Source organism: Tupaia chinensis, unplaced genomic scaffold (assembly GCF_000334495.1).
Source record: "Tupaia chinensis unplaced genomic scaffold, TupChi_1.0 Scaffold000361_2, whole genome shotgun sequence".
Classification (NCBI taxonomy): Eukaryota; Metazoa; Chordata; class Mammalia; order Scandentia; family Tupaiidae; genus Tupaia; species Tupaia belangeri.
This window is the reverse complement of record NW_006159858.1, coordinates 3,114,741-3,121,393: the sequence shown is the minus strand read 5'-3', so window position 1 is coordinate 3,121,393 and position 6,653 is coordinate 3,114,741. Positions and strand designations below refer to the sequence as shown.

Here is a 6,653-nt window from a genome sequence, read left to right as displayed (position 1 = left end):
ACGCCGCAGTCCCTTCTCTTCCATTCTCCTCTCGGGATCTTGGGCACGCACGCACACGCGCCTGGCATGAGTTTTAAGCCACCAGGTCCAGGACGCGAACCGCGGTCGACTACGTGGGAGTCCAGCGACATAGTCATTACACTAACTGCTGGTTTTAAAAAACTGCTGGTTTCTTCATTTTGGGGACCAGCAGTTGGTGTAATGGCTATGTCACTGGACTTCTATGTAGTCAACCACAATTCAACTCCCGGACCTGGTGGCTTAAACATCATGCCGGGCATGTGTGCGTGTGTGCCCAAGATCCTGAGAGGAGACTGGAGGAGAAGGGATTGTGGCATGGTCATCCCTCCTGGGGGGTGATTTCTCCCTTTCTGTCTCTCTCTTTCTGGTGAGCCCACGTATCCTATAGCAAAAACTCCCAAAAAAGCTTAATATTTTTTAATTATGTGAGCCACATCCAAAGTTACTTTATATATAACCCTTGATACTTATTATTTAAGCTTTGTTTTATATTGTATATTAAAATGTTGGGAGAGTTTTTAAAAGTGATCGTGTGTGTGTGTGTGTGTGTGAGAGAGAGAGAGAGAAAGAGAGGGAGGGAGAGACAGAAACAGAGAAATCATTGTAACATTTCAGAAGTTAAAGTCATAGAAAAGTTCTGTTTTACATTCTTGAGAATATTATCTCAATATTTCACAGTTTTTCATTTCATTTTTTGTACAGTTGGAAAATATTTAATCCTCAACAAATGAATTCCGCACTTGAACTCTGCTGCATTCCTGTGCCACCTCCTCCTTTAGAAAACTGATCTCAAAACAGGTACAAATAAGACTTTAACTTTTTAAAGAATTAAGAATATTCTTATATCTTCCATATAATTAGATATGCTAGTGTTTTTTGTAATCTTTGCTGGATTGCTTCTATTTATTAAACAATTTTACCTGAAATCTTAATCGTTGCCTTCAACTTCTACTTTTGAAAGTGTTTCTCTCTTTTTTTTAAAATTATTTTATTTAACTTTATTTATTCATTTATTTATTTCAGTTTGACCAGAGAAGGGTAGAGTGTGTGTGAGAGAGAGCGAGAGAGAGAGAGCAAGCCGCCAGGTCTGGGACTCGAACCGCAATCAGCCATATGGGAGTCCAGCACCTTTAACTACCAAGCCACCTGCCGGCCCCAAAAGTGTTTCTCTTTCAATAGTTGCTTTGAAAAACCTTATTATGTAAACTATACATTTATTGAATTACTGAGTTTGCTCAGCATAATTGTATTATCTGGTGGTATCTCTAGTTTGGTGTTGCCCCAGACAACTCTGTGATGATAGTTTTGTTCTGAATCTGTGCTATTCAGTGTAGAAGACACTAGCCAATGTAGCTAGTTCTTAGGCACTTGAAACATGGTAGTGCAGCTAAGAAATTGAATCTTGGCGGGGCGGGTGGGGGGAGGTAGAGATTTTTACTATAGGGCCCATGTGCTCTCCAGACAAACAGAGAGACAGAAGGCGAGAAATCACACACACACACACACACCCCCCGGGGAGATAGCCTTGCTACAGTCCCTCCATTCCCCTCTTGGGATCTTGGGTATGCTTGCACATGCACCCAGCGTAAATTTAAGCCACTGGGTCCGGGACTTGAACCGCGATGGACTACATGGGAGTCCAGTGACTAGCCATTATGCTATCTGCTGGTCCCACATTTTATTTCATTTTAATTAATTTAAATTTCAATTGTCACATGTGACTAGTACTTACTGTTTTAGACAATGAACCCTAGGTTTTCTCCTTAGGAAACTTGGTATTTACATAGCAACATGCTTTAATGTTTAAGTTTCGATCTTCATAGTTGTTGATCAAAAGTTTGATGCTTTATGGTAGCAAAACCATTACTGCCAGGCTCATATATTACTGTGATAATTGTATAGCTTTGTTTATCTAATAATTTCACTAGGAACCCTTGAAAGCACTTACAGTTATGCTCATTGTTGTATCCTTACACTTTACTCAGTACCCAACATGTAATTGGTGTTCAATAAATATTACTGAGAGAATGAATGAATAATCTCTGTACTTTCCATCTATGGTAAGAAGTCTCCTAAATTGTCCCAAAAAATTAAATAATTATATTGGTGATATTTTATGCTAATAGTAGCATCTATTGAGGATTTATATGATGCCAGCTACTGTTCTTAGACCTTATGTGTGTTGATTTATTTAATCTTTAAAATAAATCTTTGTCATAGGTACTTACATTATCTTCATTTTATAAGTTATTTGAGGCGACAGATTAGTTCAGTCACTTTCCCAATTATACATAGCTTGTAGGTCTTGGAGTTAGAATTCAAACTCAGATCATCTAGACCCAGAACCCATATTCTTTAACCATTAAGCTATACTAACTCTTATTACATTCTGATTCTGTGTAAACTGACAATTTCTGAAAAAGATATGTACTGTCAGCTAAAACACAACTTCTGACCATATAGGTAAAGAATAAGCACTGTGAATTTTCTTCCTTACAAGTAGTTCTTGATCTTCTTTTTTTCCCCAATTACTTTATTTAATTTATTTATTTGAAAAAGTGTGTTTAGGGCACGCGCACTACCAGAAAGAGACAGGGACAGAGAGAGGGAGAAAGAAAGTAAGAAAACAAGCTGTCAGGTCTGGGGCTCAAACTATGATCATCCGGTATGAGTTTAAAACAATGGGTCTGGTACTCAAACCATGGTCAATTACATGGGAGTCCAGCGACATAACCATTACACCATCTGCTGATCCCCGTGGGCATGTTTCTTAAGCCACCAGGTCTAAGACTTGGCCCATGTAGGATCCAGCCACCTTAACCACCACACCACAAGCTGGGCCAGTGTCCTTTTTAATTTGTTATATACTCTGGAAGTAAGGTAGTATGGGTCTGAATAGAGCTGCATGCTGGAATATCAACTTGAGGTTTTTGCTTTTAAATACAGTTTTTTATATACCAGGGGTGAGATATAATATGCAATAGAAAAATGATCTTCAGAATTTTGTGCTGTCTGATTAAATAAGTAGAAAGCTTACAGTATAGTTGTAGCTATATTTTACAAGGACTCTAGGTATTAAAAGATACTAGCCTAGTAAGAAAATAAATATTTACAAAATTTGCCTATAACCAGTACTATTCTGTTTTTCAAATGAAGGTGCTAAAAATATTTTTAGAATTTTAGAGTTAAAAAGTAACTTATCATTGAAGGAAACTGAAGCCCAAAGAGTTTAAGTGATTTGTCCAAGGATATTGGTTCATTAATTAAACAAATATATAGTAAATACTGTCATATGTCCTCACTTTTAGGACAGATTTTTTTCTCATTTTGTAACATTTTTAAAATCCAGTGTGTCTTGTCAGAAGAGACTTCTTAGCAACTAGGCAAATAAATTGTGACATAGCAGTAGTCATAGGAATTTCTGGAATTTAGCTTTGTGTACTCTTTTATTCAGTTTAGTAGAACCACACAGGGTTGTAGTTTTTCTAATTTGCCAGAGGGTGTGTGTGTGTACTCACCACCTCACAGAAAGAGAAGAAGGAGAAAGTATCCCCCATGGGATGTGGTCACGCTAGTTACTTCTCCTCCATCTCGCCCTCTTTTCTAGAGTTTGCTCTCTTTTTTTTATTTTGTTTGTTTGTTTTGTTTGTTTTATTTATTTTATTTTGAACAGAGAGGGACAGAGAGAGACAGAGAGAAAACAAGTGAGAAAGCAAGCCGCCAGTTCCGAGACTTAAACTGAAGTTTATCATGTGGGAGTCCAGCATCCTTAACCACAGCACCACCTGCCGGCCCCTCTAGAGTTTCTAAACACACACTTGGTGTGTCTTTCATGCTTTGGATCTCCAACTCAAATCACATGGTTAGCCATGTAGGACATATCTGCCTTAAACACCAGCCACTGGCCCATGGCTTGCAATTTTTATTGAATGTATGTCCCTAATTGTGGCTAGAAATGTCTACAATATGCCACTTAAAGAATACACCTTTGAAATGAATACTTCTCTGAGTAGAAGATTGCCTGACATGCCAATTAATTAAAAGAGAGTAACCGTTATGCCATCTGAAATTGTCCTATCTCTGGGACCAGCAGTTAGCGTAATGGCTATGTCGCTGGACTCCCATGTGGTAGACTGTGGTTCACGTCCCGGACCCGGTGGCTTAAAACTTATGGGCACATGTGCGTGCGTGTGCAAGATCCCAAGAGGAGAATGGAGGAGAACGGATTGCGGTGTGGCCCTCCCCCCAGGGGGTGATTTCTCGCTTTGTGTCTCTGTCTGTCTGGCAAGCGCACACGCCCTATAGCAAAAAACCTCTCCAAAAAAAAAAAAAAAAATTGCCCTATCTCTGAGTCTGATTTCAAACCCAGTTAAGCTTAGTGTTACTGATTGATGCATCTGGGAGAATATCCACTATTAAAAGTTTCTGGATGAGTTTTGAAGGAGCTAGTTAACTTTTATGTTTAATTTTCCAATTAAAGTTATTACGCCTAGCCAAATAGAAAAAGCAGACAGAAATCTCAGGTTTTGTTATGACCAAAAATAAAGCTGTCATTGCCAAAGTTACTAAATTATGCTCAAGTAATTAAATCAACACGAATGATTAAATCAACAGATGGGTGGGGGCTAGCTTGTAGGTCATGGAGTTAGTTGGTATAGTGGGTAAGATGGTGGATTCCCACATGCCCCACTACAGTTCAAGTCCTAGACCAACTGCCTTGAAAAACAACAAATTAATTAATTACTTAAAAAAAAAAAGCAAGATGTATGAGTGCTTGCTTCATGTGTGGTACTTGGAATATAGCACCTGTTCCTTTGAAGGACAGATTCTAGTAAGAAAGATAGATAATACCCAGTCAGAATGGCAAAGATTCAAAAAGAAACAAACAATGATAAGTGCTGGAGGGGACGAAAGGGGAACACTTCTACATTGTTATTGGTCTAGTCACTGTGGAGAACAATATGGAGATTCATCAAAGACCTTCAAATAGAACTACCATATGATCAAACACTTCCACTCCTGGGTATCTACACAAAAGACAGGAAAGTGCTCAGTCAGAAAAGTGCTTGGACAACTATATTTATTGCAGCATTATTCATGATTGCTAAGACATGGAACCAACCCAAATGTTCACAGATGAATGGATTGAAACAGTGTTGCACATATAATCCATGGAATACTATTCAGCCATTAAAAAAAAACCAAGGTCCTGGAATTTGATAGAAAGTGGATGAATTAGGAAGATTTGTTGCTGAATGAAGCAAGTCAGGCTATGAAAGAGAGACATTGTATGTCTCCACTTAACATATAACGACTGTCCGCCTATGGTAGAGACCGAAAGTCTAGAGGACATAAAAGCATTAAAAATTGTTATGGACACTAGAAACAAAGTGGAAGGAGAGTGTGGGAAGGGAAGAGTGTAGGAAAGGAAATTTGGGGGGAAAAATAGAGAGGTAAGACATTTGTGGGACACATGGTTTATTACCTATTGATGAGGATGTGTATAATATTTTCAACTGGGCTGGACTGAGGCTTATATCAAGCTGGGTAAAGTCTCTTAACGATCTAATGATGTGTAGGGATTGAATGTATAAATAATAATAACAAAGAAAAAAATACATCATCAAAAAAGAGATAGATAATAACTAAACAAGTAAAATAATTACAGACTGCTGTGCAGGAAATGGGCAGAGTGATAGGGGTTGGAGAGAAGGAGAGGGAGCCAATTTAAGTAGAGTAGATAAGGCTTCTCTGAGGAGGTGACATTTAAACTGAGTAGAGGGTCAGCCTGTGAATGGTGTTTAATGTAGCTGGATCTCACATGGCCAACTGAATGATTTGATTCTTGAACCCAACAGCTTGAGAAACATGCTGTGTGCATGTTCATGTGTTCCCAAACTCCAGAGAGGAGACTGGAGAAGAAAGGATTGAGGTGTGGCTTTCCCCCCTTGGAGTGATTTCTCACTTGCCTGCTCTCTGTCTCTTCCTGTTTTCTGTTTCTTCCCATTCTCTTTCTGGCGAATACCCATGCCCTATTATGAAAACCTTACAAAAAAGAAAGAAAAAAGAAAACACACTGAGCATATGTGTATGCTGTGTGTCCATAATCCTGATGGGATGGATAAATGGAGGAAAACAGGATTGTAGTGTGACTGCATCTCATTGGAGGTTGCTTTCTCTCTTTTTCTCTCTCTCTGGCAAAAGACAGTAGCAAGAAGATCAAAGGTGTCCAGTAATTTTAAAAAGGGGGTATGTGATTATATGGTTAAGCTTACATGCTTGCACTTTAAACATTTTTTCCTTTTATTCAAGAATTGTTTCCTATTTTCTCCTTAAAGTAGTTAATCAATTGCTGTCTTCAAATAGTAGTTGAATGACCAGTAGGTGACATGGTGATTAAAGTGCTAGACTTTCACATGGCCAGCTGTGTTTCAAGTCGTAGACCTAGTGTCTTGCTTTTTTTCTTTCTCTGGTGAGCGCATGTGCCCTGTAGTAAATTAAAATAATAATAATAATAATGATGATGATGATAAGTAAAGTTAAATATATATATGTGTATATATATGTGTATATATATATATATTTTTTTTTTTTTGGAGAGGTTTTCTCTATAGGGTGTGTGCGCTCACCAG

General features: G+C 38.3%; 1 protein-coding gene across 1 annotated transcript in view; it reads left to right on the top strand.

Annotated features, from left to right (window-relative positions):
- Positions 1-6,653, top strand: part of HYCC2 (hyccin PI4KA lipid kinase complex subunit 2) — a 91,908-nt gene that overhangs the window by 22,685 nt on the left and 62,570 nt on the right. Inside the window, 1 exon segment of the mRNA XM_027773637.1 lies at positions 724-819. The gene's annotated coding sequence lies outside the window, so the exon portion shown is untranslated.